The sequence below is a fragment of the Triticum urartu genome, chromosome 2A (genome assembly GCF_056163025.1).
Source record: "Triticum urartu cultivar PI428250 chromosome 2A, HENAU_Tu73, whole genome shotgun sequence".
Lineage (NCBI taxonomy): Eukaryota > Viridiplantae > Streptophyta > Magnoliopsida > Poales > Poaceae > Triticum > Triticum urartu.
In genome coordinates this window covers 239,637,669-239,665,391 of record NC_141874.1, presented here as the reverse complement: position 1 = coordinate 239,665,391, position 27,723 = coordinate 239,637,669, and the positions used below count along the sequence as shown (strand labels likewise).

The window sequence follows — 27,723 nt, the reverse complement described above, 5'->3', positions numbered from 1 at the left end:
AGAAGCTAGCCTATGATTATGATTGTTCTTGTCCTACGGACTAAACCCTCCGGTTTATATAGACACCGGAGGGGGCTAGGGTTACACAGAGTCAGTTACAGATACATATCCGAATCGCCAAGCTTGCCTTCCACGCAAAGGAGAGTCCCACCTGGACACGGGGCGAAGCCTTCAATCTTGTATCTTCATAGTCCAACAGTCCAGCCAAAGTGTATAGTCCGGCTGTCTGAGGACCCCCTAATCCAGGACTCCCTCACCCTCTACTCTCTTGTGATGAATTGAGTTTTCCCTTTGAAGTTATCTTATCGGATTGAGTCTTTAAGGATTTGAGAACACTTGATGTATGTCTTGCACATGCTTATCTGTGGTGACAATGGGATATCATGTGATCCACTTGATGTATGTTTTGGTGATCAACTTGCGAGTTTCGTGACCTCATGAACTTATGCATAGGGGTTGGCACACTTTTTTGTCTTCACTCTACGGTAGAAACTTTGGGGCACTCTTTGAAGTTCTTTGTGTTGGTTCAATAGATGAATCTGAGATTGTGTGATGCATATCGTATAATCATACCCACGGATACTTGAGGTGACATTGGAGTATCTAGGTGTGAAAGTGCAACTATCCCTAGGTGGTTTTGGTAATTCCTAACAACATATAGCTCAGTGAGATAATGCTATTCCAAGATTAATATTTCAGGAAAAGCTCAATGAATGGCATGGCATGGATGAGGAAAGTGGACCCCTCAAAATTCTAAGGACAAAAAGATTGGCTCAAGCTCAAAGCTCAAGACTCTACATTTTATATTTTAGTGATCCAAGATCACATTGAGTCTATAGGAAAAGCCAATACTATCAAGGAGGGATGAGGTGTTGCTTAATGAGGTTCTTGCTTCATAGTGCTTAGTGATATGCTCCAAAACCCTCAACTACCTTCCCACATCCACATATGACCTAAACCAAAAGTCAAACTCGGCCCCACCGATTCTTTCTATCGGGCGCCACCGAGTTCAGATTTCATAGCCACTGCCACAAACCCTAGGCAAATCGGTCTCACCGATAGGGATCTCGGTCACACCGAGATGGGATTCTAATCTCTCTATTTCCCTTCATAACGTTTCGGTCCTACCGAAATGAGCGATCAGTCCCACCGAGATTGCAATGTAAACTCTCTGTTTCCCTTTTGTAACATTTCGATGCCACCGAAATGAGCAAATCGGTCCCACCGAGTTTACCTGATCAACTCTCTGGTTAGCTTATTACCAAAATCGGTCCCACCGAGTTTGTGTAATTGGTCACACCGAGATTACATTATGCCCTAACCCTAACCATATCGGTCCTACCGAGTTGCATCTCAGTCCCACCGAAAATCCCAACGGTCACTAGGTTTGTTTAATCGGTCCGATCGAGTTTCTCAATTCGGTCTCAACGAGATTGGTAAATTGTGTGTAACGGTTAGTTTTTGTGTGGAGGCTATATATACCCCTCCACCCACTCTTCATTCGTGGAGAGAGCCATCAGAACATACCTACACTTCCAATACACATTTTCTGAGAGAGAACCACCTACTCATGTGTTGAGGCCAAGATATTCCATTCCCACCATATGAATCTTGATCTCTAGCCTTCCCCATGTTGCTTTCCACTCAAATCTTCTTTCCACCTAATCCATATCCTGTGAGAGAGAGTTGAGTGTTGGGGAGACTATCATTTGAAGCACAAGAGCAAGGAGTTCATCATCAACACACCATTTGTTACTTCTTGGAGAGTGGTGTCTCCTAGATTGGCTAGGTGTCACTTGGGAGCCTCCGACAAGATTGTGGAGTTGAACCAAGGAGTTTGTAAGGGCAAGGAGATCGCCTACTTCGTGAGGATCTACCGCTAGTGAGGCAAGTCCTTCGTGGGCGATGGCCATGATGGGATAGACAAGGTTGCTTCTTCGTGGACCCTTAGTGGGTGGAGCCCTCCGTGGACTCGCGCAACCGTTACCCTTCGTGGGTTGAAGTCTCCATCAACGTGGATGTACGATAGCACCACCTATCGGAACCACGACAAAAACATATGTGTCTCCAATTGCGTTTGAATTATCCAAACCCTTCCCTTTACATTCTTGCAAGATGCATGCTTTACTTTCCGCTTCTCATAGACTCTTTGCATGCTTGCTTGAATTGTGTTAAGATTGCTTGACTTGTGCTAAGATAGCTAAAATCTGCCAAAGACTAAAATTGGGAAAAGGATAGATTTTTAATTGGTCAAGTAGTCTAATCACCCCCCCCCCTCTAGACATACTTTCGATCCTACAAGTGGTATCAGAGCTTTGGTCTCCATTTTCTTTGATTTTCATAGCTTTTGGAAGTCATAGCCTTGGTTTCACAACCTAGGAGAGTATGGCATCTAGTGAGGGAAATTACCACCGTAGAGATCCTTACTTTGATGGTACTAATTTTGCTAGTTGGAAGCATAAGATGAAAATGCATATTCTTGGACATAACCCCACCGTTTGGGCTATTGTGTGTGTTGGCTTGCAAGATGAATTCTTTGATGGGAGAGAACCGAATCGTGAAGCTATCGCGGAAGAGTTGAAGATGCTACAATACAATGCTCAAGCTTATGATATCCTCTTCAACGGATTGTGCCTCGAAGAATTCAACAAAATCAGCCGTCTTGAGAATGCAAAGGAAATTTGGGATGCTTTGATTGATATGCACGAAGGTACCGACTCCGACAAGGAATCCAAGTTGGATGTGCTTCAAAGTCAACTTGACAAGTTCAAAATGAAGGATGGTGAAGGTGTCGCTGAAATGTACTCTAGGCTTGCTCTTATCACAAATGAGATTGTCGGCTTAGGAAGTGAAGAGATGACCGACAAATTCATCATCAAGAAGATCCTAAGAGCCTTGGATGGAAAATACGATACTGTATGCACATTGATCCAAATGATGCCAAATTACAAAGATCTCAAGCCAACGGAAGTCATTGGAAGAATTTTTGCTCATGAGATGTCACTCAAGGATAAGGAGGAGCTCCATAACAAGTCAAGTGGTGCTTACAAAGCCTCATGTGAAGCTCCCACATCATCAAGTGAGAAACAAACCTTCAATGAAGAATTGAGCCTAATGGTGAAGAACTTAAACAAGTTCTACAAGAATAGAAGCAAAGAGAGAAGTTCCAAGTCAAGGTCCTACAATGACAAAAGATCTTCTAGTCGAGAGCGAAACTGCTACAATTGTGGAAGACCGAGACACTACTCCAATGAGTGTACGGCTCCCCACAAGAGAAGAGAAGATTCTCCCAAAAGAAGAAGTAGAAGAGAAGAATCACCATCAAGGGAGAGAAGGAGTAGGGATGATCGATATGAACGAAGACCCTCTTGGAGAAGCAAGGATTTGAAAAGGAAGGACAAGTCATCAAGGAGCTACACAAAACGAAGACATCAAGCTCATGTTGGTGAATGGGTATCCGGCTCCGACTCCGACAATGACTCCGAGAGAAGCTATCACTCCGACTCCGAATATACTCAAGATGAAGGTGTTGCCGGTCTAGCACTTGTGTCAACCAACTCCTACGACATATTTGATTCACCAAATGAAGGAATTGGAAGATGCTTCATGGCCAAAGGTATCACACCCCGAGTATGTTGATTTCAATAGTGATGAAGATGACTTGTTAAGTGATGATGATTTACTTGTTGACAACTATAGTGATGAATACTATGATGAAACGTCAATTAATCATGCTAATCAAGATGAAATGAATGACAATGATAAGGAGAAGATTGAGTCTCTAACTAAAGAACTAAACACTCTTAAGTTAGCTCATGAAACTATCTTAGGAGATCATCAAGAACTTTTAAGGACTCATGAGAAATTACATTTTGAGAAGCTCAATCTTGAGCAAGAGCATGAGTTCTTAAAGGCAATCAATGATGATCTTCGCAAGAAAAGTTATTCTTACATTGCCAAGCGTTTACTCTTATCCACTTACATGCCTCAAGTCAAGTCTAGTAACAAGAACAAGAAGGATTCTTCTTCTAGTAGTAACAATAATCATGCTAAATCCAATATTGTTGCTTCTAGTATTCTCTTGATTCCACTAATGATTCTCTTAGCCAAGTTACACTTGAGCAAGAAAATAGCTTATTGAAGGGAATCATAGAGAAAGGTGTTTACAAGAGCCTTGCCGGGAGTAAGCAATTCGAGGAAATTGTACGTAAGCAAGGAAGGCACCGGAAGAATCAAGGTATTGGTTTTGAACGAAAGTTCAATGCCAATGGAGTTGAGTGGGAAGAAGATCAATACCCCAAGACGAAGTTTGTTCCTCAACAAGAGAAGTATGATCCTACTTCTTTCCAAGGGACACAAGCTCAAGATGATCTTCCACCACAAGACCACAAGCAAAAAGGCAAGGACAAGCTTCAAGAGGAAATTGATGCATTTGAAGAAGCTCCTAAGGCCTTGGTCAAGTGGGTTCCCAAGACTACATCAAGTTCCACTTCATCAAGTACAACTACAACTCCGAGGATTCCCATCAAGATGGTGTGGATCCCAAAGAAGAAGAACTAGAGAGTTCTTGAGGGTGACTCCGCCAACATACTTCACTCTTATCATTTTGGCAAGAACAAGTGCAATCAACTTCCACATATTGCACTAGTTCAAGGAGTCACAAACCCTCTTGTTGGTAAGACAAGGGACAAGGTAACCTAATGCTCTCATAGACATCATCTTGTGTGTGCATCACTCTATGTCTATGGATATCCTTGTTTGTTCCTTGTGGAACTAACCCGTGTAAGTATTGAAAGTGCAACTCACTCCAAAGGATAGCCCCGAATGATCTACATCAACTTAGAGCATCGACATCTTCAAAACCTACATGAAGTCATCGTCGACAAAACCCAAGGTTAGTTCATCCCTCTTAGGGGGGATCTCACATCTAGGGGGAGCTTTACTCTAACAATTGAGTTAAAACAACTCTAATGGTGTGAACACAACAAAGCTTTATGTAAAAGTGGTAACCCCACTTGTGCTTAAACGATGAGTATGACCTATGATCAAATGTTCTCATTTGACTCCTAAGTCAATATACTCATATATAGATGACCTAGTCATCGCTAATTGCTTGATAGATGCTAGAATTGTTTGTGCATGCTTTGCCACATATTTCATTTGTCATTTTATTGTGTGAGCATGTTGGTTGCATAATTTACTCATTCGAGGACATCCACTTGTTGTTTTGATTGATTGGTTTCTTTTTCTTTTGGCCAAGTGGATGGACAAGAATGTCTAAGAACCTTCTCTAGCTATCTATGCGTTTCTTGTCTCAAACTCTATTCATGCTGCATCACAAAGTTTGATCAATTCAGATTCAAACCACTCTGTGTGAGGAGCACTCGGAGTCCCCGATTCGTCATAGACTTAAACTTCCAAAACTTCTTTGTGTGTTTTGGTCTGACCGATTCATCCATTTCGGTCATACCGAGATCACTAAGTCGATCTAGGTTTTCAATCTTGGTGCAACCGATTCGAACTTTTTGGTCACACCGAGTTTCAGTAACTGCTTGCAGTTATGAATCTCGGTGCCACCGAGTTGTTCCACTCGGTCACACCGACAGGGTCAGGCTATATATATCCACGAGTCAAATTTTGGAAAACTTTCTGAACCTCCTCTCCCGTGCTTAGCCTGCTCTGCCTCCCTGGGTCTCCGGATCATCCTCCTCGTTGCCAGCCACCTCCTGTCGCTAGTCTCCGCCGCCGTCAACGGGATCATCTCCGACGTTGCCGCAGTAGTAAGTTCATCGCCGAACTAGGGTATGGACTTGAACTTTGTGCTGTTCTAACTCCGATTCCCCAGCACATTGCTTTGCCATGTATCTTGCCACGATTGAGATCATTCTATCCATTGAGAACACTCCGTAGTTTAGTCGTGAATTGAAAATTTAGGGTTAGGTTTCCGTCGAAACCATCTCGGACCGACCGAGTTGATGAAATCGGTTCCACCAATTTGGCTCAGGCCATTGCACATGTGATTCTCGGTCTGACCGAGAATTGCAAATCGGTGTGACCGAGTTCAGCACTTTGTGGAACCCTAGCAGTCTCGGTGCCACCGAACTGTAACTCGGTCTGACCGAGTTCACTAGTTTAGGTTCCAAAAGCTGCTTCGGTATCACTGAGTTTGCAAATCGATAGATCCAAAATGCTTTCTGTGGAAAACTAAAACTAAGTTTTTAATTCATTCTTTTGCAAAAACCTATGTACTTTGTGATGCTCATCCACTCTACCTCATCTATAATCTATTCACAGGGTCTGCTGTCAGTGTTTGCATCATGTCAGATCAGAGTGACAGTCAGAACAAGTCAGAGGAGTAGGTTCACTTGAGTGAGGGCACTAGTCCCTCTAGCAGCTCAGATGATGGCAGCAGGAGCACACCAAGGAATCTGCCAAAGCCTGGCACCAGGGCCAGCAAGAAAAGAACCTCAGAGTCAGAGGATGAGGACTATGTGGCTGAGGAAGAAGAAACCACCTCAAAGAGGAAAGTCCTGAAGAAGGAATATGGCACAGCTGCTGCCACCAAGCCAGGAATGAAGCAAAAGGTTCCTGCCAAGAGAGCTCCAATGTCTAAAGCCAGAGCATCCACTCAAGAGACTGTGGGATCTGCACCCAAAGAGCAAGTTGTGGTAGAAAAGAAAAGGAAGGAAAGGGTCAAAAAGACCACTGCCAGAGTGCTTGGGAGATCTTCAATCATGAAAGACTCTGAAGAAGAGGAAGAGGAAGAAGATGCTGCACCAGCACCTAAGGCACAAAAGCTTATGGGAGATGCCATAAGATCAGGGGCTGCTCCATCTAAGCCCAAAGGAACTTCTAAGAGAGCTGCTCCAAAACCCAAAACTACACCAAAGAGGAGTACCAGGAACATTCCAGCTGCTGAGAAAAATAAGGCCCCAGTGCCTGAAACTGGTGCTGAAGAAGAAGATGATGAGACACATGTTTTGAGGAAGTTAAAGCCAAAAATTCCAGATCATAATGATGCTCATCCTATAGCAGAAAACATGAAGATCAGGAAGGACTCATGATTGAGGCTATGGAGAGAGTCAGATCCATATGCCACCAGAAGGAGAACTGCTGTGGACTACAGGTTCCATACCAAAGAACAGCAGGATTTTTATGAGACAGTGTTGCTTGACAAGAAACCAATAGTATGTGACATGAGATGGGTCAACTGGGAGTACATCAAGGAGAATGAAGAACACTATCCAGGAGTATATGACAGTTTCAAGGCTTGTGGAGTTGATGAGTTTGTGGCTCAGAAGCTCACAAAGTGGAATGATGAGCTTATCATGCAGTTCTACTCCACAGCTCACTTCTATCCAGATGGCAAGATAGTCTAGATGTCTGAAGGCACTAGATACCAGTCAACAGTAGCAGAATGGGCTCAATTGATCAATGCTCCTAAGGAGAATGAAGATGACTTGGATGTCTATGCCAAGAAGAAGAAGGATCACAACTCCATGGCTAGCATGTACAAGGAGATTCCTGATGCAGATCTTGAGACTCGCCAATTTGGATCAGTGAAACACCTGCTGTCAGGACTGCCTACTACCAATTGGATCCTCAGGCACACTCTTCTGCCCAAGTCTGGTGATCACGGAATGATCAGAGGCCACTCCATCAATCTGCTACATATATTTGATGTGCCACAAAAGTTCAAGGTCATGAGTCTTATAGTTGAAACTATCAAGAGGACAGCTGCTGACCAAAAGAGAAGCTGTGGGTATGCACCATAGATCCAGGAGTTGATTAACTCCAAGATGGGCACTGGCATATACTTGTTGGACAAGGAGCACATGCCTATCTATCCCGACTTTGAGGACAACCAAGTGGTTATGAATGAGGATGAACCATCTTCTGTGCACGTTCAAGCAAAGAGGGAGAAGGCAAAGGCTGAGAAAGCTGCAAAGATGCCAACCATGGAAGAGGCATCTCAGTATCTTCTGAAGAGCAAGCAAGATCAGCTCGGCTACTTGATTGCATCCACTCTAAGGATTGAGAAAGGGCTGGCCACCCTAACTGAAAACCAGGAGAGCTTGCAAAGGATCATGGAGCAGAAGTTCTATGACATGGATGTGAAGGTAACTGAGATCCAGTCTGTTGTGGAGCAACTTCAGGATGATATGCAGGAGAGGAAGGGAAAGACAACCACTGATGCATTTGCCAGAGTGCCCAGAGGACAAAGATCTGCTGCAGTGCCTGTTCCAAACACCAGAGCAACTTCATCTGTACCAGCTACAGCTTCAATGCCACCAGCTCCAGCACCTACTCCATCAGCTTCATCTACATCAACTGAAGCATTCGTTCTTGGAGTTATCCGGACACCACCACCTGAAGACCAAGCCTGAGAGACGATTTAGTGCTATGCATTTTCTATGAACTTTTTGGTAACTTGTTGCCAAAGGGGGAGAAAAATGTATAGATCATAGGCTTCGAGAGAGAGTGTTGCTTTTTATTCTCTCTTGCTTTGGTGGTTGAACTTTATTTGCTTGATTGAGATACTTTCTGTCTGTGTGATACTTGGATGATCATGTGTGTTTGATCATATGCTACATTAATGCTTGTTGGATGACATTATCATTTTATCCCTATATGATCATTCACTTTGCTTGGTGATGAGTGCATGTATTTAATTATTATCATTTTGAGCGCTCCACCAAGATGTATGTGAAATGGAAAAGTAACCCATGAGCCTAACTCTCTGTGCATTTGCAGTCCAAAGCAAATCATAAACTATGCACAAATTTAGGGGGAGCTCTTGCTTTTCACATACTTCTCAAAGCGACAATGTTTTTCACTCTTATTATCATTTGTCGAAGCTTTAATCTATATGTTGTCATCAATTACCAAAAAGGGGGATATTGAAAGTGCAACTATCCCAAGGTGGTTTTGGTAATTCCTAACAACATATAGCTCATTGAGCTAATGCTATTCCAAGAATAATATTTCAGGAAAAGCTCAATGAATGGCATGGCATGGATGAGGAAAGTGGACCCCTCAAAATTCTATGGACAAAAAGATTGGCTCAAGCTCAAAGCTCAAGACTCTACATTTTATATTTTAGTGATCCAAGATCACATTGAGTCTATAGGAAAAGCCAATACTATCAAGGAGGGATGAGGTGTTGTTTAATGAGGTTCTTGCTTCATAGTGCTTAGTGATATGCTCCAAAACCCTCAACTACCTTCCCACATCCACATATGACCTAAACCAAAATTCAAACTCGGCCCCACCGATTCTTTCTATTCGGCGCCACCGAGTTCAGGTGTCATAGCCACTGCCACAAACCCTAGGCAAATCGGTCTCACCGATAGGGATCTCGGTCACACCGAGATGGGATTGTAATCTCTCTGTTTCCCTTCGTAACGTTTCGGTCCCACCGAGATTGCAATGTAAACTCTCTGTTTCCCTTTTGTAACATTTGGGTCCCACCGAAATGAGCAAATCGGTCCCACCGAGTTTACCTGATCAACTCTCTGGTTAGCTTATTACCAAAATCGGTCCCACCGAGTTTGTGTAATCGGTCACACCGAGATTACGTTATGCCCTAACCCTAACCATATCGGTCCTACCAAGTTGCATCTCAGTCCCACCGAAAATCCTAACTGTCACTAGGTTTGCTAAATCGGTCCGACCGAGTTTCTCAATTCGGTCTCACCAAGATTGGTAAATTGTGTGTAACAGTTAGTTTTTGTGTGGAGGCTATATATACCCCTCCACCCACTCTTCATTCGTGGAGAGATCCATCAGAACATACCTACACTTCCAATACACATTTTCTGAGAGAGAACCACCTACTCATGTGTTGAGGCCAAGATATTCCATTCCCACCATATGAATCTTGATCTCTAGCCTTCCCCAAGTTGCTTGCCACTCAAATCTTCTTTCCACCAAATCATATCATGTGAGAGAGAGTTGAGTGTTGGGGAGACTATCATTTGAAGCACAAGAGCAAGGAGTTCGTCATCAACACACCATTTGTTACATCTTGGAGAGTGGTGTCTCCTAGATTGGCTAGGTGTCACTTGGGAGCCTCCGACAAGATTGTGGAGTTGAACCAAGGAGTTTGTAAGGGCAAGGAGATCACCTACTTCGTGAAGATCTACCGCTAGTGAGGCAAGTCCTTCGTGGGCGATGTCCATGATGGGATAGACAAGGTTTCTTCTTCGTGGACCCTTAGTGGGTGGAGCCCTCCGTGGACTCGCGCAACCGTTACCCTTCGTGGGTTGAAGTCTCCATCAACGTCGATGTACGATAGCACCACCTATCGGAACAACGACAAAAACATATGTGTCTCCAATTGCGTTTGAATTCTCCAAACCCTTCCCTTTACATTCTTGCAAGATGCATGCTTTAATTTCCGCTTCTCATAGACTCTTTGCATGCTTGCTTGAATTGTGTTAAGATTGCTTGACTTGTGCTAAGATAGCTAAAATCTGCCAAAGACTAAAATTGGGAAAAGGATAGATTTTTAATTGGTCAAGTAGTCTAATCACCCCCCCCCCCCCTCTAGACATACTTTCGATCCTACAAGGTGACATTAGGGTTTTGGTTGATTTGTGTCTTAAGGTGTTATCCTAATACGAACTCTATGATAGATTGAACGGAAAGAATAGCCTCGTGTTATTTTACTATGGACTCTTGAATAGACGATCAGAAAGGATAACTTTGAGGTGGTTTCGTACCCTACCATAATCTCTTCGTTTGTTCTCTGCTATTAGTGACTTTGGAGTGACTCTTTGTTGCATGTTGAGGGATAATTATATGATCCAATTATGTTATTATTGTTGAGGGAACTTGCACTAGTGAAAGTATGAACCCTAGGCCTTGTTTCAAGCATTTCAATACCGTTTGTGCTCACTTTTATCATTAGTTACCTTGCTGTTTTTATATTTTCATATTACAAAAACCTTTATCTACTATCCATATTGCACTTGTATCACCATCTTCGCCGAACTAGTGCACCTATACAATTTACCTTTGTATTGGGTGTGTTGGGGACACAAGAGACTCTTTGTTATTTGGTTGCAGGGTTGTTTGAGAGAAACCATCTTCAACCTACGCCTCCCACGGATTGATAAACCTTAGGTCATCCACTTTAGGGAAATTTGCTACTGTCCTACAAACCTCTGCCCTTGGAGGCCCAACAACGTCTACAAGAAGAAGGTTGCATTGTAGACATCAACTATCAGAGACGAACAAACGCGTTCACGAACAGATGCGTTCGGGCGAACATTCGCAAAATAGCAAAACCAAAGAAACCTGGGAAAACCCTAACCCTAAGATAAAACCAATCTAAAAAACAAAACTAGAAAAAAACCGGGGTGGTTTTTAGAGGTTTGCGAGAAAAATCGGCGGCGGCGCGGCAACGAGATCCGGCGGCGGTGCGGGCAACTGCAAAGCGGCGGGGCGGCGTTGCGGGTGGCGGCGCGGCGACGGAGATGCGGCGGCGGGCAGCGCGGCGGGCGGAGCAGCGGCATGCGGCGGCGTGCGGCGCCAGTGGCGGCGACGGCTTGCGGCAGCAGCGGCGCTGGCGGCGGTGGTGCGGGCCGCGGCGGGAGGGGCGATGTGGGGAGACGCGGCGGGGCGGCGGGGTATATAAAGGCCTCGGGGGGCTACTGCTTGCAAGAGGGGGCGCGGAAGTCGATGCCGACCCGGACTCCGGCGGGAGTCCGGCGCTCGCATGGCGGTGGGAGGCGGTGGCGCGGCGGCTCGGCTGGCTGGGCTTCGGCCCAGTCGGTCCGATTTTTTTTAAAATAAATTCCACCAAAGAAAAATCCTAATAAAATATAAAAAAATTCTAAAAATGCCAAAAACCATTTTCACCGTCTAAATAAAATATTTAGAACAAAGTGAACATTTTTCTGGCCTAATAATGTAATTTTGAAAAATGCATATTTTCCTAATTCAAATAAAATAGCAATAAAATTCCAAATAAAATATTTATTTACTTTTAATATTTTTCCTCCAATATTCCCCTCTGATATTTGGAGAAGTCATTTTATCTCCTCTCATTTATTTTTAATATTGGAATTATTTTAGAGAGAAAAATTATTAAAATCAAAATGATCCTCTTTCCAAATTTGAGAAAATTCAAATATGAAAACAATGAAATCCCCAACTCCCTCTATGGGTCCTTGAGTTGCTTAGGATTTCTAGGATCACAACCAAAATGCAAATAAAATATGATATGCATATGAAACTCTATGCATTATCACTTATTTGGCATAATCCCTTCACATGACAACCAAAGTTTTAGCAAACAATGATTGAAACAAAATGCTTGAGAGCCATGAGGATGAGACATTTGTGGGTATGTTAATGTGCACTATAGTATCATGTTTATCTTTACATGCCCTTCACTACCTAATCTATGTTTTAATGGCTCCATCAAAGAAAGACTCTTACATGCATTCCCGACAAGCAAGTGTTAACTAGAGGAAATATAATTGAGTGTTGCGAAGTTGTTTTATCTAGTAGATCAGAAACTTTGAGTTGATTATCTTTGCTTCACTAACACTTGCATAATAACCATGCCACCTCTACATCTATGCTAAGTTTTCACGTTAAGAAGTGGAGGACTATCTAGGCGTACCTATCATAAGTGAACCAAGACCTTCTTGTTATTTCGGTCTAAACAACTGGGTTCCTTATGAATTGGATTTCTCTCTATGTTGCTCGAGGACGATCAAGTTTAATCTTGGGGGAGTTGATGAGTGATATTTTTACACTCATCTACCCTTAGTTTAAACTTATATATTTCATTAAAACCAAGATATTCTCTCTGATATTGTCGCTAATGACTAACGAATGCATATGATTCCAAAAATCCTCTCTTTATTGTGTTTCTGTAGGAAATATGCTAAATATGGAAGAAATCAAGTGAGAACATGAAAAGGAGTAAAGGAGGATATAGAAGAAATCGGGAGGAGGCATGCCAACAATTCAGAGTAGAAGACGACGCTCCATGCGACTGCGCCCGCTCGTATGAGCGATAGTATGGTGTGGAAAACGATGCTCCTCGTCCACTTGAACAACTTATATAAAGCAGTCTAGGATGAAATGTTAACAGAAGGCCCAAGAACAAGCCGCGAGCGGAGCTAGAACGGAGTCATCTTCATCCCATCTTCATCAACCCTAGCCGCCACCATTTCCCATCTCCATAACCACCATCTCCATCTCCACCATAGTTATTCCTCCACTAGATCATACTTGTAAATCGATCACACACGGCATCCATTGTAAGACATATCACCAATTAATCTACCTTCATGATGTGTTCTATCATGTGTTCTTCGTGTGATCTAATCTCCATGTGTGAGTAGTCCGGTAAGGTATGGGTTGAGCAAGAGCCTTGCAACCCGATGTATTTGTTATGGGGATCAATGGAAGGGCTTTGAATTAACGTCTCGTATGTGTGAAATAAAATTGTTCCGTATATGTCTCTTGTCTCTTTCATGTCCTTCATCCATGTAGGTGCCCTGGATCATGGAGAGCGGGTCACGAAGAGGCTAAGGGCAGGGAGACAGTGAAGTGTTATTCTGGACACGAGTGACAAAGGTTTAGTATGGTAACACAGATCCTATCTCTGGGACTCAATAGGTGTAGTCATTAAATGCCAAAGCTCTAGTCTGATTATTGCAATCTTAATTACCAAGGAAACCCGCGAGACAGATAGGGCCTTTGGTTGGACAACTGACTCTTCATGCAGGATGTGTGCCGGTCAAGACGTAATTTGCACACATCCCCCACTATGGTTCCTAACAAGCACATCTAGATGGGTGACTTCCAACGCACAAATGAAGATCATATTTGGTGCTAACAGAAATATATGGTTGTGAGCATTATGACCTCATACCTATGCCTATTATTATTATAGGTGTTCTCCTTTAGTTGTTTGATTTTGATCCGGTAAAAGGCTGGAATTGTTCTTTAACAAAAACTTGCTTGAAACCCTAGCTTCAAGGGGGTCATCATCCCATGAGTTCGATAACTCAGGGTCACCTCTGGGAAAAGGTTTGAATCCTTTCTGCTTCATTTCTTGGTCACCAAAGGAAGTAATCTGGGGTGATTCCCTTGGGTAAGGTAGTGCTCCGGTGTTGGTGGTGTTGTTGTACTGCTATCCTCTGGCGGTTGTACTACCAGGTGTCGGTGCAACGAACACTGGGTCCATTGCCTAGACTGTGCATAGGCCCGAGGACAAGAACACAACACCCAAAGGTTAGATCAAGGCACAAGAGATTAGTTCCTTGAAGGATCAAAGTACAGATCAAGAAGACCAAGACTAGCCAAAGAGACAAGATACCACTACGAGAAGAACCTCCCTTTGTCGGGCAGGCGAGTCTGGTGAGGTTGAGGTTACCCCCGAAGCGAGCCTCCAAGATCGCCCCGGCAGGCCTGCCAAAGCTCGTGGAAGCAAACCACTCCACCACACCACCTCACAGCGACACACGTCGTCGATCAATGTGGTGTCAAGCTCCTAAGTGACTAAGTGGCTGCCTCCTGCCACATGGCAGCCGTTTCCTATAGAAGATACCTCCAAGCGACACCCGTCCTGAGACGTGTCAAGCAAGCAGGTGCAAAACTGGCAAAACAACCCGGCAGGTGATACGTCCATTTTGCATCATGTTTACCTACTGTTATTTATAATGGTTTTGGGTCAGTTCGGTTCCCTTCCTCACCTCCATGCCTGGATAAAACACTAGCCTGGCCTCGGCCTGAGAAACTCAGAAAAGCTGACTGACGAGGCTAGACGTGTTTGGATCCTGTCCTCTGCCTAGCCAGCTGTAACTACCTGTACCAATCTATAAACTATTGTTGGCCCACATCTGGCTAGCCCCACAAAAGGTGTCATTAGCACCCCACGCCAGCACCCAGGCTAGCACCAGGCGTCCAATTCTCGGCGCCTGGGCTAGGCTAACAACCTTCCTAGGTGACCCGGCCAGGCTAATCAAGATGGCAGATGCTCCAGGCCAGGCTATCATCCATTACCCAGGACATCATCCAAACAACGTCCTGGCCAGAATCAGGCAAGCTCCAGGCCAGGCATAAAAAGATGAGGAAGCAAACCAAACTAACCCTTTATGCATAATAATGCTTTTTGGAGTAATTCTAATGCTTTTTCTCTCATAATATGCAAGGTTCACACAAAGAGGGAGAATTCCGGCAGCTGGAAATCTGGACCTGAAAAAGTTACGCCAGGCTACCAATTATGCACAACTCCAAATGAGCTGAGACTTCACAAGGAATTTTTATGGAATATATAAGAAATACTAGATCAAATAACTACCAGAGGGGGCGACCTGGTGAGCACAAGACACCAGGGCGTGCGAGGCCCCCCAGGCGCGCCCTGGTGGGTTGTGCTTAGCCCCGCCCACCTCTGATGCCCATCTTCTGGTGTATAAGTCATTTCGACCTAGAAAAAACAAGGAGAGGACTTTCGGGACGGAAAACCGCCATCTCGAGGCGGAACTTGGGCAGCAGCACTTTTGCCCTCTAGCGGCGCGATTCCGCCGAGGGAACTTCTGAAGGAAATATCCCCTAGAAACAATAATAAAGTCGTTATTTATATTTTCTTATATCATGATAAATGTTTATAATTCATGCTAGAATCGTATTAACCGGAAACTTAGTACATGTGTGAATACATAGACAAACAAAGTGTCCCTAGTATGCCTCTACTTGACTAGCTCGTTAATCAAAGATGGTTAAGTTTCCTAACCATAGACATGTGTTTTCATTTGATGAATGGGATCACATCATTAGAGAATGATGTGATGGACAAGACCCATTTGTTAGCTTAGCATAATGATCATTTAGTTTTTTCTGCTATTGCTTTCTTCATGACTTATACATGTTCCTCGGACTATGAGATTATGCAACTCCCGAATACCAGAGGAACACCTTGTGTGCTATCAAACATCACAACGTAACTGGGTGATTATGAATATGCTCTATAGGTGTCTCCGATGGTATTTGTTGAGTTGGCATAGATCGAGAATAGGATTTGTCACTCCGTGTATCGGAGAGGTATCTCTGGGCCCCCTCGGTAATGCACATCACTATGAGCCTTGCAAGCAATGTGATTAATGAGTTAGTCATGGGATGATGCATTACGGAACGAGTAAAGAGACTTGCCGGTGAAGAGATTGAACTAGGTATGATGATACCGACGATCGAACCTCAGGCAAGTTACATACCAATGACAAAGGGAACAACATATGTTGTTATGCGGTTTGACCGATAAAGATCTTCGTAGAATATGTAGGAGCCAATATGAGCATCCAGGTTCCGCTATTGGTTATTGGTCGGAGATATGTCTCAATCATGTCTACATAGTTCTCGAACCTGTAGGGTCCGCACGCTTAACGTTCGATGATGATTTATATTGTGAGTTATGTGATTTGATGACCGAAGTTTGTTCGGAGTCCCGGATGAGATCACGGACATGACGAGGAGTCTCGAAATGGTCGAGACATAAATATTGATATATTGGACGATGTTATTCGGACACCGGATGAGTTCCGATAGGTACCGGATAACTATCAGAGTGTCAGAGGGTTATCGGACCCCCCCCCCCCCCGGGAACTAATGGGCCTCTATGGGCCTTAGTGGAAGAGAGGAAGGGCCAGGAGGGGCTGGCCGCCCCCCTGGGTCCGAATTGGACAAGGGGAAGGGGGTTGCGCCCCCCTTTCCTTCCCTTCCCTCTCTCCCTTCCTTCTTCCCCCTCTTCCTTAGGTGGAAACCAACTAGGACCATGTGTCCTAGTAGGATTCCCCTCTCCTAGAGTGCCCTAGGAGGGCCGGCCGGCCTCCCCTCCCCTCCTTTATATACGGGGGCAGGGGCACCCTAGGACACACAAGTTTCTCTTAACCGTGTGCGGTGCCCTCCTACACAGTTATACACCACGGGCATACCGTCATAGTGATTAGGCGAAGCCCTGCGCTGGTAACTTCATCATCACCGTCACCACGCCGTCGTGCTGATGAAACTCTCCCTCAGCCTCAACTGGATCAAGAGTTCGAGGGACGTCATCGCACTGAACGTGTTCTGAACATGGAGGTGTTGTATGTTCGGTGCTTGGATCGGTTGAATCCCTGAGACGTTTGACTACATTAACCGCGTTAGTAAACGCTTCCGCTTTCGGTCTATGAGGGTACGTGGACACACTCTCCCCTCTCGTTTCTAGGCATCTCCTAGATAGATCTTGCGTGATTGTAGGAAATTTTTTTGAAATACTGCGTTCCCCAATAGTGGCATCCGAGCTAGGTCTATGCGTAGATGTTATATGCACGAGTAGAACACAATGAGTTGTGGGCGATTATAGTCATACTTCTTACCAGCAATGTCTTACTTTGATTTGGCGGTATTGTTGGATGAAGTGGCCCGGACCGACATTACATGACCGGTATTGTTGGATGAAGAGTTCATGAGACTGGTTCTACTGACGTGTTTCGCACACAGGTGGCTAGTGGGTGTCTGTTTCTCCAGCTTTAGTTGGATCGAGTTTGACTATGGCTGGTCCTTGTTGAAGGTTAAAACAACACACTTGATGACAAATCATTGTGGTTTTGATGCGTAGGTAAGAACGGTTCTTGGTAGAAGCCCGTAGCAGCCACGTAAAACTTGCAACAACAAAGTAGAGGACATCTAACTTGTTTTTGCAGGGCGTGTTGTGATGTGATATGGTCAAGACGTGATGATATAAATTGTTGTATGAGATGATCATGTTTTGTAACAGTTATCAGCAACTGGCAGGAGCCATATGGTTGTCGCTTATTGTATGAAATGCAATTGCCATGTAATTGCTTTACTTTATCACTAAGCGGTAGCGATAGTCATAGAAGCAATAGTTGGCGAGAAGACAACAATGCTACGATGGAGATCAAGGTGTCAAGACGGTGATGATGGTGATCATGACGGTGCTTTGGAGATGGAGATCAAAGGCACAAGATGATGATGGCCATATCATATCACTTATTTTGATTGCATATGATGTTTATCTTTTATGCATCTTATTTTGCTTAGTACGGCGGTAGCATTATAAGATGATCTCTCACTAAATTTCAAGGTACAAGTGTTCTCCCTGAGTATGCACCGTTGCTACAGTTCATCGTGCCGAGACATCACGTGATGATCGGGTGTGATAAGCTCTACGTTCACATACAACGGGTGCAAGCTAGTTTTGCCCAAGCAGAATACTCAGGTTAAACTTGACGAGCCTAGCAGATGCAGATATGGCCTCGGAACACTGAGACCAAAAGGTCGAGCATGAATCATATAGTAGATATGATCAACATAGTGATGTTCACCATTGAAAACTTCTGCATCTCACGTGATGATTGGGCATGGTTTAGTTGATATGGATCACTTGATCATTTAGATGACTAGAGGGATGTCTATCTAAGTGGGAGTTCTTAAGTAATATGATTAATTGAACTTTAATTTATCATGAACTTAGTACCTGATAGTATTTTGCATGTCTATGTTGTTGTAGATAAATGGCCCGTGCTACTGCTCCTTTGAATTTCAATGCCTGCCTAGAGAAAGCTAAGTTGAAATATGATGGTAGTGATGTCTACTACGCAACCTTCTTCTTGTAGACGTTGTTGGGCCTCCAAGTGCAGAGGCTTGTAGGACAGTAGCAAACTTCCCTCAAGTGGATTACCTAAGGTTTATCAATCCGTGGGAGGCGTAGGTTGAAGATGGTCTCTCTCAAACAACCCTGCAACCAAATAACAAAGAGTCTCTTGTGTCCCCAACACACCCAACACAATGGTAAATTATATAGGTGCACTAGTTCGGCAGAGAGATGGTGATACAAGTGCAATATGGATGGTAGATATAGGTTTTTGTAATATGAAATTACAAAAAAAGCAAGGTAAAAAGTAATAAAAGTGAGTGTAAACGGTATTGCAATGCTAGGAAACATGGCCTAGGGTTCATACTTTCACTAGTGCAAGTTCTCTCAACAATAATAACATAACTGGATCATATAACTATCCTCAACATGCAACAAAGAGTCACTCCAAAGTCACTAATAGCGGAGAACAAACGAAAATATTATTGTAGGGTACGAAACCACCTCAAAGTTATTCTTTCGGATCGATATATTCAAGAGTTCGTACTAGAATAACACCTTAAGACACATATCAACCAAAACCCTAATGTCACCTAGATGATCCAATGTCACCTCAAGTATCCGTGGGTATGATTATACGATATGCATCAAACAATCTCAGATTCATCTATTCAACCAACACACAGTACTTCAAAGATTGCCCCAAAGTTTCTACCGGAGAGTCAAGACGAAAACGAGTGCCAACCCCTATGCATAAGTTCACGAGCGGAAGCCGCAAGTTGATCACCAAAACATACATCAAGTGGATCACGTGAATATCCCAATGTCACCACAGATAAGCACATGCAAGACATACATCAAGTGTTCTCAAATCCTTAAAGACTCAATACGATAAGATAATTTCTAAGGGAAAACTCAATCCATTACAAGAGAGTAGAGGGGGAGAAACATCATAAGATCCAACTATAATAACAAGGCTCGCGATACATCAAGATCGTACCACCTCAAGAACACGAGAGAGAGAGAGAGAGAGATCAAACACATAGCTACTGGTACATACCCTCAGCCCCGAGGGTGAACTACTCCCTCCTCGTCATGGAGAGCGCCAAGATGATGAAGATGGCCACCGGAGAGGGATTTCCCCCTCCGGCAGGGTGCCGCAACGGGTCTAGATTGGTTTTCGGTGGCTATGGAGGCTTCTGGCAGCGGAACTCCCGATCTATTCTGCTCTCCGATGTTTTTAGGGTATATGGACATATATAGGCAAAAGAATTCGGTCAGGGGAGCCATGAGGGGGGCACGCCCAGGGGGTAGGGCGTGCCTCCATGCCTCGTGGCTTCCTCGAAGCTTCCCTGACGTCTACTCCAAGTCTCCTGGATTGCTTCCGTTCCAAAAATAACTCTCCCGAAGGTTTCATTCTGTTTGGACTCTGTTTGATATTCCTTTTCTTCGAAACACTGAAATAGGCAAGAAAACATCAATTTGGGATGGGCCTCCGGTTAATAGGTTAGTCCCAAAAATAATATAAAAGTGTTTAGTAAAGCCCATAAACATCCAAAACAGATAATATAATAGCATGAATACTTCATAAATTATAGATACGTTGGAGACGTATCAGCATCCCCAAGCTTAATTCCTACTCGTCGAGTAGATAAATGAAAAAAATATGAAGTGTGAATGCTAGCAGGTGCACAACTTTGATCAATGATAATTTCAATCACCTTTTCTAGCATCACTATATGTCATAACAATGGCTCATATCATAAAGCTTCTCATCATCAAGTAACAAACTATTCACATGTTAAATTATAGATCATAAACTTTCTTGAGAACTAACAAACCGTGTTATTAGTCATCAAACAATTACAATTCATCTTATTTTTAGGAAGAGTCTATGTCAGAGCTTTGATTCAGCAAACTTCACATACTCAACTATCATTTAGTCTTTCACAATTGCTAACACTCACGCGATATTTATGGGTTCAAAGTTTTAATCAGACACGGAGAAAGATAGGGGCTTATAGATTTGCCTCCCAACCTTTTACCTCAAGGGTAATGTCAACAATAATAGTTCATGATGCCTTACATCCAATTGGATATATATATATATACATCTAGGCTATTCTGTTACGCGTAACAGAATATTATTCTGTTACCCTACTTGAACTGATGGTTTCAGACGGTTGTACTGATGATTTTCATCTCATTGAAATCTGAGCTATTTTTCTCTACAGGAGCGCGCACGCCATGGCGTGGGCGAGAAGCGGAAGGACCAGGGCGCCTCTTGCATTGCGGCCCTTGCGCACATGCGGTAGAGTGGCGGTACAAGTCCACACGCAGGCGGCGACGGGAGCATGAGAGAATGCGGGGGAAGCAAAGAAGCACGCGTCCATGGCGGCAGGGGACTTGGCGCAGCAACGGCAAACCGAGCGGAAAAGAGAAGAGCTCGATCACGTCGTACGTCGCTTGGCCGATCGAGATGTACCAGGCGATCCCCTACAGCGCCGGCCAACTGCCGGCGTGCCTGCAGCAGTCCGAGCAGGCCGAGGCTGAGGGCGCGGCCAGCCAAGAGGGCGGGCTCGCGGCTCGCCGACACGGCGGCGAGGGGCGACGGCGGGGAGGTGGTGAGGAGGGCGGTGGCAGAGAGCCTGGTGCTGGTGGTGGGGAGGTGCGGGTGCTACCTTAGCCACGTGGTGAAGCGGCTGTTGCAGGGGCTCGGGGTGAACCCCGCCGTGCACGAGGTTGCCGACGAGGCCGAGCTCACTGCAGCGGTGGCCGGGAACGCTGGAGGCGAGGCCGTCGTCGCGCTGCTGGCGGTGTTCGTCGGTGGGAGGAACCTCGGCGGTCTCGATCGGCTCATGGCCGTGCACATCTCCGGTGAGCTCGTGCCCATACTCAAGGACGCCGGCATGCTCTAGCTCTGAGTCTCTGACTCTGAGCAAAACCAAAGATGCATACGGGACGGGGTACTACGGACGTACGAACAACCATTTGATCATGAGTTAAACTTCTTTTCAATTCTCTTTTTAACTCTTGATGAGATTATGTGAGTTACTACTGCTCGATCTTCAGTCTCTCTTGATTGGGATCAATAATGGAGTACCAGCTTAGCTATAGTTAGGCCTAAATTCTTTTGATTAGGGTAGGAAAAATTAGGAACTATTGTGCCATCTCGTGCTTATTTTCGACCACACGCTTGTAAATACATGGATGAGTGAAGAGGGGTGTACTATTTAGCACTGTATAAATCATGTTCCTTTCATCTTGCACATTAGTTTTCTAGATGCCAATTCATTTTGTCTTTGAAGGTTTCTTCTAGCAGGCTTATGATGTTATCACGAAATGGCACTATGTTGGATATTTGTAATCCATGAAGGGGTGCTTGTTTGTTGCAGCTGATTTCCCTCTCTCTTCTTCTATAGTACTCCTATTTATCAGATGTTAATTTTAAATTATTCTGGAAATAGAGGACTCGAACTGATCTCCAATTTTTGGGTTTGTACTGAGCGGTTTTCATAGACTAGACTTTACTCTGTTTTTTCCATAAGATTTTCCTCGTAACTTTCCAACGATCTATGGTATCATTGTCCCCGAACTTGCATGATTTATATAGTTGAACTGAATGTCATTTTTTTCAAAAATAAAATATTTATTTGCAACAGTGCTTTGGACTTCTCTCATTTTACGACCTAAACATTTACCATTTGAATTTTCATATAGGGTTTTCTTTCTGTTTGAGCTTTTTCGCGTCCCGAGCATGGTGCCGGGGCATGGCGCGTGTTATAGGGTTTTCTTTTGAACTCCCATTGTAGTAATACATGGACTTATGTGATGATAGGAATTCTTGGACTAGCACACGACGGTAGAGCACACACGATAAACATTCTGAAGTCGTCTAAGCTACAACATTTGGGGCGCGGGCAACAACGGTGGCGCTCGCGGCGGCACTCGTACTAATCTATGTGTGTGTTTGTACAGATGAGGTATTTTTTTCATAGAGTAATTTTGAATGGTTCCGAAAAAAGTACTAGACTTCACTTTTTTTTGGTATGGCTTTTCCTTGCAACTTTTCAATGGTTTACGGTTTTCATAGTCCTCGAACTTGCATGGATTATATCATTATCATTGAACTTAATGCTATTTTTTGAAAAGAAAATGTTTTTTGTTTTTTTAACTCAATTTTTTTGCTACGATGTTTTGGACTTCTCGCGTTTTGCGACTTCAACTTTTACCATTTAAATTTTCATGGGTTTTTTATTTTGTTTGAGCTTTTTCCCGAACTTATCTGAGACTTCATGTTTGAACATACAACCGATGAGACTAGATCAAACATTTTGATGGAAACAGTAGTTCAAACATTAAAAAGTGCAGAAACGGTAGAAAATTTTAGTTCAGTTACTCTTGCTCAATCACAATCGGGCAGGCCCTGCTCAACACCACCTACCAAGACAGAAATGCTACACCAAACATGTGTTGGACTTACCTAGAGGAAGCTGGCATATAGTGCAAAAGAAATGAGACACGTGACAATGTTATAACCGATGAGACTAGATCAACCACAAAGAAGTGTAGCCATGTTCTTCGCAAACCAAACCAAATCGTCTCAGGTTTCGATTATGTAACATGAACAAAAGAGATCCGGAACACACACGATGTCTGCAAAAGCTTCATCAGCAGCAAACTCACATCAGGTTCCCACGAGTGTGAATTAACAAGGGTGGCATGGCACCAAGTTACTGCACCAGCTTAATTCCTATGTACTACATACTGTACTTAGCAGTGGTGGTGCCACTAGCGGCGGAGGTGATGTTATCTATGATGCAAAGATGACACTCTCAGGACCTCCTCTTCCTCTTCTTCTTGTCCTCGGACTTGGCGCCTGCGTTCTTGAGCTGCAATGGAACACAACACCATCATCCATCTCAATGGATCACATCATATAAAAATGAATCGAATTTTAGCAACCATGGGTGGAGGATGAGTAGTCAGCCAAGGTGGCTAGGGTGCTTACCCCGATGATGAGGACACGACGAGGACAATGGCGAAACTGGCGAAGAGGGTGAGTGCGTGCTTGATGTAGCCCATGACGCCGCGGCGCGCCCTCTCGATGATCTCCTTCGTGTCATACACCATGTTGAACTTGTGGAGTTCTGATTTTTGAACCCTCCCAATAGTAATACATGTACTGGGCGGTACAAGATTGTTGAGCAGCTGACCCACAGAAACAAAAACACTCCTGGAGTGCACACGCAAAATCATTTACAAAAATAGTAGTAGCAAGAAGCAATAAACAGCCGCACATACACGTGTTTTTGAGAGTGAAGCAACGGAGAGGCAAAGGTGTACGCAGCATAAACTTCATCCTGTTTTATAATGAGCACATCCACGATGCATCATGTTTTATGTTAACCAAGTGAAAGTACGGTCCTCATTGTGAAGCATAACCACAAGCACTTGTTTCTATTATATGAAGATGGAAACACAGAGGAAATCAGACTCACCATCAGAAGTAGATGAACTGAAAAGCGTACAAAAGATGAACTTGTGCATACAAAAGACGAACTGAATCACCATCTCTGTACTGAACTTATGTATCTATACAATGCAATCCTATTATTATATCTTGTCAAAAATCTCAAACTAAAATTTGAACTTATCGAACATGCACATGGAACGGACAACAATTCACATAAATACTGTGTTACTTCCCTAGATGCTTCTACAATCACGGGAAATACAAGTCTACCCACACCACTATCCCAACCAAAATTGAAACTTGCATTCACAGGTTGTTGTGGAGTTTTCAACTTGTAACAACTAAAACACTTTAGCCGTAGTGTAACATCAAACCTTAAGAAAAAATGTCAGTTCTCATTGGGCATATGAACAATCAATCACCTTCTCTGCATCAATGGAAAATCATAGTTCATTACATGAAATCAAATTAGCAATCAATTTTTGTTGGTGAGAGATAACAAAGAGGAGATACGAACGGGGAGTTCAACCCCGCTGCTACATCCTCCTCGGCAGAGGCACGCAGCGAGGATGCCACCTCGTTGCTATGCTTACAGGCAAACTGATTGTTGAAGTGCAGCAACAAGTTATTTTCCACATGGACAAAGAATTTTCTTTGGGTTTTATTTTGAACTTGCCTGGAAGTAATACTTGTACTCTAGTCCCAGTACAAGTATCATGCCTATAATTTGTAAACAAAAAAAGATGCAGAATTTACAAATGAAAATATTAAAATAAAAGTTGAAACAACAGAGAAACTATGAAGCAAATAGCATGAGTGATCTTCTAGTTGAAGCACTATATTTTACTGATTTTTTTTGACAGTGAACTTTTGTAATTTAGGTACTAGAACTCACTGATGTTATTTACTCTTCGTTTTTTGAAGGCATTTTTTAGTACATGTTGAATTCTTTTTTAAACACATCCACAGTTGAAATGGATTAGTACATGCGGAAAATATCAGTTTTCATAAGCAAAACTTGCACTGAATTAGTTAAACTCTGAATATGTTCAGAGAACATTAGAGTCTCATGCTACTCTAGGCCACACACCGAACCAAGCTTTTCAACATGATGCATGTTCTCATATGGAATGTATATACGGAACCAAAACAATTTCTTATAACACTTCTTAGCCCATTCGCTTCAAGCTTTAGAAGAAAAACTTTGGGAGGTTGGGAGAACAGAAGATGAATTTCTAAACTACATTTCTCTACACTGAATTCCTATCAGATGTTGAACTTTCTAACCTACAGTTGCCCAGAAGCCGTCCCAAATTCTACTTGGACTAATGTCCGTGTTCCACTTGGACGGCTACCAGTCACCATGGTGGACGAGCTCATGGCCAAGTGCGGCCAAGGCGACCACCGGGAACTGTAGGTGCTTGTGCAGCAACACATTTTTTCCCGGCTTCTCGACTCCCTGCCCAATTTTCCTGAGAAGCAAGATAGACAAGAGATAAATTCTTCTCTCTTACAGCTGAAAAATTAAACGCATCAAAAAAATTGCATTTTTTTATGCTCTCAACCTCCTGCGTATATATTTAAACTGATGGTTTTCTCTCATTGAACATTCTACCTCGCAAGTCTGAACTATGCGAACTTTATTCTGGCCAAACTATTACAAATTTTCTATACAGCAAACTACCGTACAATATAAAACTGATTTTTTTAACATGCACATTGCACTGATTCGTCTTTCCTTTATGAACTGATGATAAAATATATACTGGGCTGCTACACCAGCAGCAAATTCAGGAATACATGACATTTTTTGGATAGCAATCTAACAAGTGTTATAGCAAAGCAGGGAACAAGTACACGTTTTGAACTGCTCATGAACACGCATCAAGCAAAAAGTACAAACCAATTCTGGTTCACTAAAACATGAGTTAATTTTCAATATAGATTCACTAAAACGGCTTCTGATTTTTTTTAAAACATCTAGCTTCTTATTTTTTTTACTATTTGAACTCACTTGTTTTTTCTGTATTTTAGCAACACAAAATGAAGCAGTAAACAAGAGATGGTACGGGGTGAGTACCTGTCGGTGCCGGCAGAGAAGCGCAGTGGTCTTGCCAGCGAACATGGTGCTAACGATGATGTGAATCACGCCAAGTTGGAATGTACTGCAGACATTAAAATAGAATAAATAGAGAACATGTTGACCAAATCATGATACCCTTAAGAACCTTAGGCCTAGTTAGATAGATATCACAATGCAATGGTGGTATACAAATAGTGAACATTTCAGTTAATAACGTGAGTGCACCATCAGGGTTCAGTGACCACACCCCCTCTCTTTAACTTACTTTTGTTTCCGAACCACATTCTGGTACATGTTTCTCAACAATGCAAGATCATTATTCACTTGCAGCTGACAAATTAACCAATGGTTGACTATAATGAAGTGCATATATAGTGAAAAGAATTAAAACGTTGATCAACTTATACTAGATTCTTTTTAAAAAAACTAACATGTACTGTTTTGCTTAGCCTGGGATGGATTGTTAGAATTTCTGAAGGCACTTAATTACCTTCAAGACTGCAAGAGTGAAGGATGCCTTTTTTCATATTTTATTTATTTATGCTACTCATTCACATAATTTTACAAATGGACCAAACTTGCTGTACAAAGTACTAAACAGATTCATGTAGAAACAATACTACAATATTTGTGAACAAAAGGTCGTACAGAAGTTGTACTGATCCACGGAAAGATTTGGTACTGGCAAGAAAATAAATATGAAATCTATCTTGGAGATTCGACATATGTTCCATTGATTACATTCAATCATGTATGTAATGAAGAAACAAAATGCAACTCCACAATTTAGTAGTTCATGTAAAAAAACAACCAAGTTAATGTACAGTAACATCATAAGTTCAGAAATAAAATTAAAAAGAGTTTTGTACTGTTTTTCCTATAACAACTAAGTTAATGTACGCCATGGGGCTAGACTAGGATAGCGCTGCATATCCTGGAGTGGTGGAGAGGAAGCTCATGTCACTACCAAATCTATCAGGCTACTACAAATTCAAGGAACATAAGTAAAACCAAACTAATTTATTACAAGCACTCCTATGAACAGAACTTAATTTAGAAATTGCGGTGATCATAAACAGTGAAAACAAGAGTTTGCTACTGCTATATTTCAAATCGCAGAACAACTTCTAGGAACGTGTGGGAGTCAGACAACATGCCTGAACTGTGTGTTGATTGGTAGTTGAACTTGCTACCCATCCACACTAGTACCAGCGGCACAAGACCGCAGTATTTAAGCAAATACCTGATGGCATCAAGAAAACAAGTGACTAAAACATTTAGCAATAAAAGCGATGCTACAGAAAAATTGAACTGATGTTTTTCTATCATTCCGACAAACCTCCAGCATTTTTTGAACTAATTTTTATCCTATCATTGTAATGTTGGTTTAGGCTTTTGGAATGAGGTGAAAACCTTTAGTCTATTTGAACTTTTACTAAACATTCAAAAATGTTTGAACTGATGTGAATCCTTTCACTGAACTACTACTACTACATTTTTTCATGAACCTACCCATGTATACGGATAAGTTCTATTTATTCTAGG

At 43.0% G+C, this 27,723-nt stretch overlaps 1 pseudogene; it reads left to right on the top strand.

Annotated features, from left to right (window-relative positions):
• The first annotated feature begins 21,098 nt into the window (after positions 1-21,098).
• On the top strand, positions 21,099-21,537 carry LOC125536705 (monothiol glutaredoxin-S9-like; annotated as a pseudogene).
• The last annotated feature ends 6,186 nt before the right edge of the window (positions 21,538-27,723 follow it).